Raw genomic sequence first — 10,505 nt, 5'->3', positions numbered from 1 at the left:
TATCTAAGCTTTATAATATCCAAAATATATCGGTACTCTGGTTAAGTAGGAGTCATAGTTTCCCCGCGATTTTAAACCTGGGCAGACTTACCTGCTTTGCGTGGCTATATGCACAGTATTAGCAGTTTACTTTATCCTGCAGAGCCGTCTTCAGTCTTAAGTAACGATTCTTAATAAATACGAAACATTTTAAAAATCTAGCCCCCTGATTGGCTGACAATGTTGGGTAAACACTATCTTTGGGCTATAAAACTAGTCTTAGCTATAATGCCCAAACACATTCTGACAAACTATGTATACTTGTTTAAAAAGCTACAAGGGGCCATAACTCCTACATTATTTAAGTTGGATTATATAACTTGTACAAAAGAGCACATTGTTACTGTTCAGAACTTGAATTAATCAAGTTTGAATTTGAGATATTCAATGATTGTTAAACAATAAATGGATTGTATTTAAATTACATATGAAAAAACCTGTTTGATAAGATTTTGACCTAAGGTGACCGTTATTGACAACCGTTCAGAACAACATATTGGCCCGGTTGTTGGAACATTCGTTAAATACATAACGATAAAATTTAGCGTTAAAATGACTAAAATTGCTAAAAATTCCTTAAATACCTTCGTTTTATTTATTTCGCTAAATTTCGGTTGTTGGAAATTTTAACGATAACGAAACCGTTAAATCAGTCGTTAAGTTAACGAATCAGTTAATGAAAACCAAAATGGCTGCAGTAATTGGCCGTTTAGTAAATAATATTTACACCTCAACTTCCATTCCTTAAATGAACTGCCTTTCGGCAATTGCGTTCATCAATCGATGAACGCAACATCTTCGGATATGTTCGGATCGCAATTCATCGCATAACAATATACATGGAAACTATTGATCTTGTTATTGTTTGTATCGTGTCAGCAGGCCCCGTAAAATATGAATCAACATTTTAGAAAATGTTAAGTTATTATATTTTAAACGTTTTGTTGCCAAAAGTGTTTCAATTTTACGTTTAAAAGTGATAAAAGTGGTTGATCTTTTCCCGTTATTGTGACGTCATTTAAAAAAATGTTTCCGGTAACAGTCGGGTCGTCCTATTTACAGAATGGGTAAGAAAGGATTACTGAAAGATAATCCGAAATGAAATGAAGTACATTTTTAACGTTTCTTGAATAAAATAATGAACTATTAGTGTAAATATTAGGAATTAATTGCGGGGTTGATGTCATTATCGGGGATATGAACGCAATTGGGCTGGTCAAATTACATGTGGAGTCATTCGGACTCCTTAATTCCTTAATTGGACCACTTTTATCGAAATCTGGATAAGAACCACCCAAGGAACATTCCTGCGTAGTTTAATTGATATTGTCGTAGTGGTAAAGTTGTTGTTACGATAAAATGTTGACGACGAACAATCCCTCTATCGCAAAAGCTTAAGCTCAAAGAACTTTGCCAGATTTGCATTATATGCAATCCAGAGTGAGCAAACTGTATAAGGTTTCAAAACAATACATGGATTAGATGTTAGATTGAATTTCATATGCTAACAAGCAAAACCGTAAGCAAAATTATGACTGTTAGGGCGTCTTTTTTATAAAGTGTAGTACATGATGTAATTGCTGAGCTATTGAATTAAATGTGATAACATGCAAAACCTAAACCAGACGGAAGAAATTGAATAAAAAAGGAACAAACACTACTTAAAAGACAGTAGGGTACCTTTGTATTAAGTTTCAATGCAATTTATCAAGTATGCTATGTTTTCTTACATGCACAACTTAAACAATTTGTTTTGACGTACAAGCCATAATCAACCCAATAGAACTATAAAATTGGCCTAATCAGAGGTTGGATAGTTGAGTACAAATGTCACAAATAAACTTGGTTATTTGATTGGGATGAACGGTTGAGTATCATGGTATAAAGTCGAAATACAGTCAATGCATCAACTAATGGCTGATATGTGTGCTTACATGCAAAACCTTAATCAGAATGTCCATGTCAAAAGAAAAATGTCCATAATTTGCTTTGTTTTCCTATACGTATAATCAAACAGAATCATTAATAATTATTAAGTTATGTTGGGAACACATATAATTTTTTTCAATCAATACATGATATACTTGCTTAGATCTTGAATGTATTGTTGCTATTATGCAAATCCTTCAACAAACTGAGACACCAACCGGCGCTAGGGAAAGAAGTGAAGCATTCATTATTATTCTAATATTCCCTAAAACAGAGTTGTTAATTAAATTCCATCGAGTAGTATTTAAGTTTTCCGAACAAAAAAAGTGACAAAGGGCAGTAGCTCTGCACTGAGCTGAAATAGAGTTATGCTTTTCATACAGTGCATTTCCGCTCTTTGTGCTTTAAAAAATGTTTCATAAAGTTTCATCAAGTAGTTATGTTCCGGACAGGGGAATAATGCCATCTTTATAAGGTATAATAGTGCTATGTATACTTTACTTCCTATCACTGTGCTTTACAATTGTATGTAGTTTAATTAAGTTCTAACCATCACTGTGCTTTACAATTGAATGTAGTTTAATTAAGTTCTAACAAGTATTTTTAAGTTATGGACAAGGAAAAATGTCATACATGGCAATAACTGCGAAAAGCTTAACTTGACTAATAGTTCTTATATAATATACTTCTCTCATTCAATTCTATCATTGAATGAAGCTCCACTGAATTTGATCTAGAAATGTTAAAGAAATGCTCTGGCCCCGAATTCTCGAATCTTCTGAAGTCCCTTTAAACAGGATTAAGCTAAGCTCACTATTTTTGGATTACAATAAATTGCGTAATGTTTACTTCTTTAAGATATTTTATACTTGAGAAAGGAATTATCATCATGATTATCAGAAGAGGTTTTTATGATTTATCAAAATCTTGTTAAGCATATATTTTGGCATTTTGAAATAAGCTTCTTAAGCCTGTAAATCTTAAGTAGTTTCGAGAAATCGGAGCCAGTTGGTTATGAAAAATGTACAAAGGGCAAACGATCTGTTAGTAGCTTTAACAGTTTCTTGTACACTCTACTTATTCTCATTGTGCTTAACTGTGGTGTGTAGACAGTAGTTGAAATACATCCTGTAGTTTTCAAAAATGGTTCTGATCAAGAAATGTAACACAGGACAATAACTCAATTTGCTGAAAGGTCCTCAGGAATATGATATGGCTGTTTGTGTGTCACTAAATATTGAGATGTAAAGGTCTCCAGGAACATGATGTGGCTGTTTGTGTGTCCCTCTATGTTGAGATGTAAAGGTCCTCAGGAATTTGATGTGGCTGTTTGTGTGTCCCTCTACGTTGAGAGGTAAAGATCTTCAGGAATACGAAGTGGCTGTTTGTGTGTCCCTCTATTTTGACTTGTAAAGGTCCTCAGGAATATGATGTGGCTGTTTATGTGTTCCTCTATGTTGAGAAGTAAAGGTTTCAGGAATATGATGTGGCTGTTTGTGTGCCCCTCTATGTTGAGATGTAAAAGTTTTCAGGAATATAATGTGGCTGTTTGTGTGCCCCTCTATGTTGAGATGTAAAGGTTTTCAGGAATATGATGTGGCTGTTTGTGTGTCCCTCTATTTTGAGATGCAAAGATCCTCAGGAATATGATGTGGCCGTTTGTGTGTCCCTCCTTGTAGAGATGTAAAGGTCCTCAGGAATACGATGTGGCTGTTTGTGTGTCCCTCCTTGTAGAGATGTAAAGATCCTCAGGAATATGATGTGGCTGTTTCTGTGTCCCTCTATTTTGAGATGTAAAGGTCCTCAGGAATATGATGTGTCTGTTTGTGTGTCCCTCTATTTTGAGTTGTAAAGGTTCTCAGGAATATGACGAGATTGTTTCTGTGTCCCTCTATTTGGAGATGTAAAGGTCCTCAGGAATATGATGTGGCTGTTTGTGTGTCCCTCCTTGTAGAGATGTAAAGGTCCTCAGGAATATGATGTGGCTGTTTGTGTGTCCCTCCTTGTAGAGATGTAAAGGTCCTCAGGAATAAGATGTGGCTGTTTGTGTGTCCCTCCTTGTAGAGATGTAAAGGTCCTCAGGAATATGATGTGGCTGTTTGTGTGTCCCTCCTTGTAGAGATGTAAAGTTCCTCAGGAATATGATGTGGCTGTTTGTGTGTCCCTCCTTGTAGAGATGTAAAGGTCCTCAGGAATATGATGTGGCTGTTTGTGTGACCCTTTAGGTTGAGAAGTAAAGGTCCTCAGGAATATGATGTGGCTGTTTGCGTGTCCCTCTATGTAGAGATGTAGGGGATCCTGAGGAATATGCTTATGAAAGTATAAAACAGATGTATTATTGAATCATCAGAGGCAAATTAAGTGTTCACTTCGAATATACATTTTATCAACAATATTTAATTAATTACTTTTAGTTTGAAACAGAAGAAGACACAGTGTTTTTCTTAATATATAGAAGAAAAAACAACAACATATAAGTGAAGAAATTGTACCTTTTAATATTTTTTGTTAAACCAACCAAACGCCCATTTTTTCCAAATGTAAGAATGAACAAGAAATGCCGCAATGCGACGAAACCAGGGTTTTAATGATTGACAGAAGAACTTCAGCTTGTGTCTGTTTTCCTATTTTAATAACAGTGACCTTGACCCTAGGGGCCCAAAATGCAATCGATTGAAAGGTATCCATAAACGCTTCCTTTATACCAAGTTGGGTCAGGATATGTCAACCCTAACTTATGTAATTCAGTTTCAACCATTTTTTCTATTTTTATAACAGTGACCTTGACCTTGAATCAAGGGACCCCAAACGCAATCCCATGAAAGGTATCCATAAACTCGTCCTTTATACCTGGTTTTGGTCAAGATATGTTAACCCTTACTAAAGTTATTCAGTTTCAACTGTTTTTCTATTTTTAGTAACAGTGATCTTGACCTTGACTCTAAGGAACCAAATGGCAATCCCATGAAAGGTATCCAAAAACTCTTTCTATAGACAAAGTTTGATCAAGATATATCAACCCTTACTAAAATTATTCAGTTTCAAATGTTTTCCTATTTTAGTAACAGTGACCTTGACCTTGAACCTAGGGAACCCAAACGCAATCCAATGAAAGGTCTCCATAAATTCTTCCTATAGACCAAGTTTGATCAAGATATGTCATCCCTAACTAAAGTTATTCGGTTTCAACCGTTTTTTCTATTTTTATTCTTTTTAGTACAGTGACCTTGACCTTGACCATAGGGACCCCAAACGCAATCCCATGAAAGGTCTCCATAGACCAAGTTTAGTCAAGATATATCATCCCTAACTGATGTTATTCAGTTTCAACCATTTTTCTATTTTAATAACAGTGACCTTGAACCTAGGGACCCCAATCGCAATTCCATGAATGGTCTCCATAAACTCTTCCTATAGACAAAGTTTAGTCAAGATATGTTATCCCTTACTAAGTTATTCAGTTTCAATCGTTTTCTATTTTAGTAACAGTGACCTTGACCTTAGGGACCCAAACGCAATCCATGAAAGGTATCCATAAACTCCTCCCACAGACCAAGTTTAGTCAAGATAATTATGTCATCCCTAACTAAAGTTATTCAGTTTCAACAATTTTTTTTTTTTAGTAACAGTGACCTTGACCTTGATCCTATGGACCCTAACGCAATTTCATGAAAGGTACCCATAAACTCTTTTTATAGACCAAGTTTGGTCAAGATATGTCAACCCTTACTAAAGTTATTCAGTTTCAACTGTTTTTCTATTTTTAGTAACAGTGATCTTGACCTTGACTCTAAGGAACCAAATGGCAATCCCATGAAAGGTATCCAAAAACTCTTTCTATAGACAAAGTTTGATCAAGATATATCAACCCTTACTAAAATTATTCAGTTTCAAATGTTTTCCTATTTTTAGTAACAGTGACCTTGACCTTGAACCTAGGGAACCCAAACGCAATCCAATGAAAGGTCTCCATAAATTCTTCCTATAGACCAAGTTTGATCAAGATATGTCATCCCTAACTAAAGTTATTCGGTTTCAACCGTTTTTCTATTTTTATTCTTTTTTTAGTAACAGTGACCTTGACCTTGACCATAGGGACCCCAAACGCAATCCCATGAAAGGTCTCCATAGACCAAGTTTAGTCAAGATATATCATCCCTAACTGATGTTATTCAGTTTCAACCATTTTTCTATTTTAATTACAGTGACCTTGAACCTAGGGACCCCAATCGCAATTCCATGAATGGTCTCCATAAACTCTTCCTATAGACAAAGTTTAGTCAAGATATGTTATCCCTTACTCAAGTTATTCAGTTTCAATCGTTTTCTATTTTTAGTAACAGTGACCTTGACCTTAGGGACCCCAAACGCAATCCCATGAAAGGTATCCATAAACTCCTCCCACAGACCAAGTTTAGTCAAGATAATTATGTCATCCCTAACTAAAGTTATTCAGTTTCAACAATTTTTTTATTTTTAGTAACAGTGACCTTGACCTTGATCCTATGGACCCTTAACGCAATTTCATGAAAGGTACCCATAAACTCTTTTTATAGACCAAGTTTGGTCAAGATATGTCAACCCTTACTAAAGTTATTCAGTTTCATAGGTGAGTTTGACGCCGCCCGGATGCCGGCCCGAACAACGACGTTCGTCATTCTAATAACCAGGTTTCACTATGTAAAATCCCTGGCTATGAGAACAGTGATACAGTACCTAGACATGTAAAAGCCCTGGCTATGACAACAGTGACACAGATTCTAGATACTTTGAAACCCAGGCTATGATAAAAGTGACACAGTACCTAGACATGTAAAAGCCTTGGCTATGATACCGGGGGTAACAGTGACACAATACCTAGACATGTAAAAACCCATGCTATGGTAACAGTGAAACAGTACATGTCTAGTTAGTTATGTTGAAACCGAGGCTATGTAAACAGTGACACAGTAAATGTCTAGTTATAGGAAAAGAAGCTCAGAATTTGTTTATACAGATTTCAGATGCCATTCATGTTTTCAATGGGTACAACTCTGTATAAAAATGTTGCAATTAAAACAAATCTTTACTGATAATGATGCCTAAATTTATATTTGTGAAGGGTCATGCAATAAAGCTACCTGTATAGTTTATTAAATTTGGCCAGGTAGTTTCAGAGAATTTTTACAAAAAAAAGTCAGCAATTGTGTTGTTGTTTATGATCAATCTCAATGCCTTGTTGTATTTTTATAGAGTATGATGCAATGAAGCTTCCTGTAAAGTTCCAGTGAATATGGCCCTGTAGTTTAAGAAGAAAGATTTCTTTTAAAGCAAAACAAGAAGTTTGCCAGAATGTTGTTTGTATTTAATCAATCTCGAAACCTTAAATTTTTGTAGAAGGTTATCCAAAAAGGTTACCCTAGGAAGATTCCTGTATAGTTTCATTGAATTTGGACTGGTAGTTTTAAAGATGTTTTTTATAAAGCAAACAGGAAGTTGGTCATTTTGTAAATGTTGTTGGTGATCAATCGTGACTCTTTGTTGTATTGTTTGTAGAAGTTTTATTGAATTTGAAGTGTTAGTTTCAGGGGATATGCTTTTTTAAGCAAAACAGGAAATCAGCCATTTTGATGTTGTTGCTTTTGATGTTGTTGATAAATCATGATTCCTTGTTGTATTTTTGGGTCACCCAAGGAAACTTTCTGTAAGGTATAATTGAATTTGGAGTGTAAGTTTCAGAGGAGATGCTTTTAAAGTCAGTCATTTGTTGTTGCTGTTGTTGTTGTTGTTTATCAATCGTGATCCCTTGTTGTATTTTTGTAGAGGGACACCCAAGGAAGCTTTTTGAAAATTTTAATAAATTTGGCCTGGAAATTTCAAAGGAGATTATTTTTTAAGCAATTGTTGATTTTGGACGGACAGACCACGGACAAAGACTGATCAGTGATCACAATAGCTCACCTTGGGCACTTGTGAGCTAAAAGGACTGGTATATCAATGGTTTCTTTTGAAATAGGTCTATCAACACAGCAAGTTATATAAGTGTGTGACATTATGATCTAGGAATATGCATGCAATTACTTGAATAAAGCCACAGCAGCACAAAGAAAGGACTTTTATATTTTAGGCTTTTCAGAGTGAAGTGAGAAAAACATGAGTTCACTATATTGTGAACTGAATTCTGAAATTCACACGATTAAGTTTAAATCTGTCGAAACTTTGTTATGACATACATTTATTTTATAAAAAGGCTCCAATCATCTAATGGATATTTTGGCTTTTCCCTACTCTCAACTCTAGTTGTGAAGATGTAGGTAGGATAATTATTTCACTTCCTTACTTCTTTATTTCACAATGACCAACACAATTAATTTAAGCATTGAACGTTATTTTCTGTTGGATGGTATAAGGCATACAACAAGAGCTGTCACAGAGACAGCGTGCTCGACAATTCCGCCGCTTTTCAGTGTAAGGATTGAAAAGTTTTGGCCAAACATGCATGGATCACTGTTAGATTAGATTTCAATGCAATTCATGATGTGCTGAAATAATAACATAAATGTGGTCACATGGAAAATTTCAACCACATTTTTTAAGTCTAATAATAAAGGGCAATTATTTGCAAAATACAGTTATATATCTTGGTTATTCAATTATGTTGAGTGGTTGAATACCATTCTATAAAGTCTCAATTCAATACATCGAGTAGTTGCTTAGAAATTAACCTATGTGTGCTTACACGCAAAACCTTAACCAGAATTTCTATGTCGAATAATAAAGGGCAATTATTTGCATAAAATAAAACTAGAGTTATCTTACATGGTTAATTAAGTAGATTGGATGGTTGAGTACCATTGTATCGAGTCTCAATGCAATACATCAAGTACTTGCTTTGATATTGAAATAATGTGTGCTTGCACACAAAACCTTAACCAGAATTTCGAAGTCGAACAATAAAGGGCAATTATTTGCATTAAATGCAAAGTAGATTATCTAACTTGGTTAATTAATTAGGTTGGATGGTTGAGTACCATTGTATCAAGTCTCAATGCAATACCACAAGTAGTTGCAGAGATATTAACCTATGTGTGCTTGCACGCAAAACCTTAACCAGAATTTCCAAGTCGAATAATAAAGGCCTATTATTTGAATAAAATGCAAAGTAGAGTTATCTAACTCGGTTAATTGAATAGGTTGGATGGTTGAGTACCAATGTATCAAGTCTCAATGCAATAACTCATGTAGTTGCTGAGATATTAATCTATGTGTGCTTGCACGCAAAACCTTAACCAGAATTTCTAAGTCGAATAATAAAGGCCTATTATTTGCATTAAATGCAAAGTAGAGTTATCTAACTTGGTTAATAAAGTAGGTTGGATGGTTGAGTACCATTGTATCAAGTCTCAATGCAATACCTCAACTAGTTGCTGAGATATTAACCTATGTGTGCTTGAACGCAAAACCTTAACCAGAATTTCTAAGTCAAATAATAAAGGCCTATTATTTGCATTAAAGGCAAACTAGAGTTATCTATCTTGGTTAATTGAGTATGTTGAATGGTTGAGTACCATTGTATAAAGTCTCAATGCAATACCTCAAGTAGTTGCTGAGATATTAACCTATGTGTGCTTGCACGCAAAACCTTAACCAAGGGGTGACGCCGACGCCGACACCGACGCTTTGGTGAGTAGTATAGCTCTCCATATTCTTCGAATAAGCGAGCTAAAAATGAACTTTTTAGTAAGGATTATATCTTTTTCAAAACAGGGTACTTGTATGTAGGCTTTTTTCAAATGAAATATTTCGTTTTCTATTATGCTTTATGTAAAAAAGTTATTATCAGCATTAGGTAAGAGTGTTCAAGTAACTTTAATGGTTTCAAACTATGTGTTTAAACACACTTATGAACAGGAGGCCAATAAGGGCCTATGCTCTAAGGGCATGGCTCTTGTGATAATTTTTAATCCAGAGCATGTATGCATGGGTAAAAGGCAACATACATATAGTTCACGTTATGTGTTTTGGTTACATAAAAATGTTGCACGATCAACATCTGAGGTCAGTTAGTGTTGTTAGCAGATCTCTATTTTTCTCTCTGCATAAACTATTTGAATATGTGCCAAGTAAAGGTCATCTGACAAAAAATTGCTTAATATTACTGTATTCATGGTCAAATTTTCTGTAGTTTTAAAAATAAGAAGTTGGTCAAAAGGTCAATTATTAAGTGCATTCGAGGACAACATTGGTTCTCATTTGCAAAACTGTAGACATGGTCTAAAGATCATTGCTGTAGCTTTAAAAATTAAAAAATCAAAAGGGGTGGGGCCAGCTTTAGCTCAGTGGGCATATTTTCAAATGCTTTGCTTGACAGTCATCATATGATGCTCCACAACAAATATCAAAGGTACGAGCTTTGTGGTTTGAAACAAGAGGATTTTGAAAATTTTCTTAAATAAGTTTCTAGAAAAATTGTGACCCCAGGGGGCAGTGCCAGCTTTGACCCAATGGTCATAATTTGAACAACCCTGGTAGCAGATCACTAAATTGTGCCTTATTCA

General features: G+C 35.0%; 1 long non-coding RNA gene across 4 annotated transcripts in view; it reads right to left on the bottom strand.

The window, feature by feature from the left end:
• Nucleotides 1–1,706: 1,706 nt before the first annotated feature.
• The window catches only part of LOC128212327 (uncharacterized), a 42,795-nt gene continuing 33,996 nt past the window's right edge, over nt 1,707–10,505 (bottom strand). For 3 of the 4 annotated variants that reach the window (XR_008257432.1, XR_008257433.1, XR_008257435.1), the window contains one exon: nt 1,707–4,278. This is a non-coding gene — a long non-coding RNA (uncharacterized LOC128212327). The remainder of the gene's footprint in view (nt 4,279–10,505) is intronic. The other variant, XR_008257434.1, reaches the window with a different exon arrangement.

Source organism: Mya arenaria, chromosome 12, assembly GCF_026914265.1.
Source record: "Mya arenaria isolate MELC-2E11 chromosome 12, ASM2691426v1".
Taxonomy (NCBI): Eukaryota; Metazoa; Mollusca; class Bivalvia; order Myida; family Myidae; genus Mya; species Mya arenaria.
Note: the sequence above shows the minus strand (reverse complement) of the source record. Positions and strands in the feature narration are given on the sequence as shown.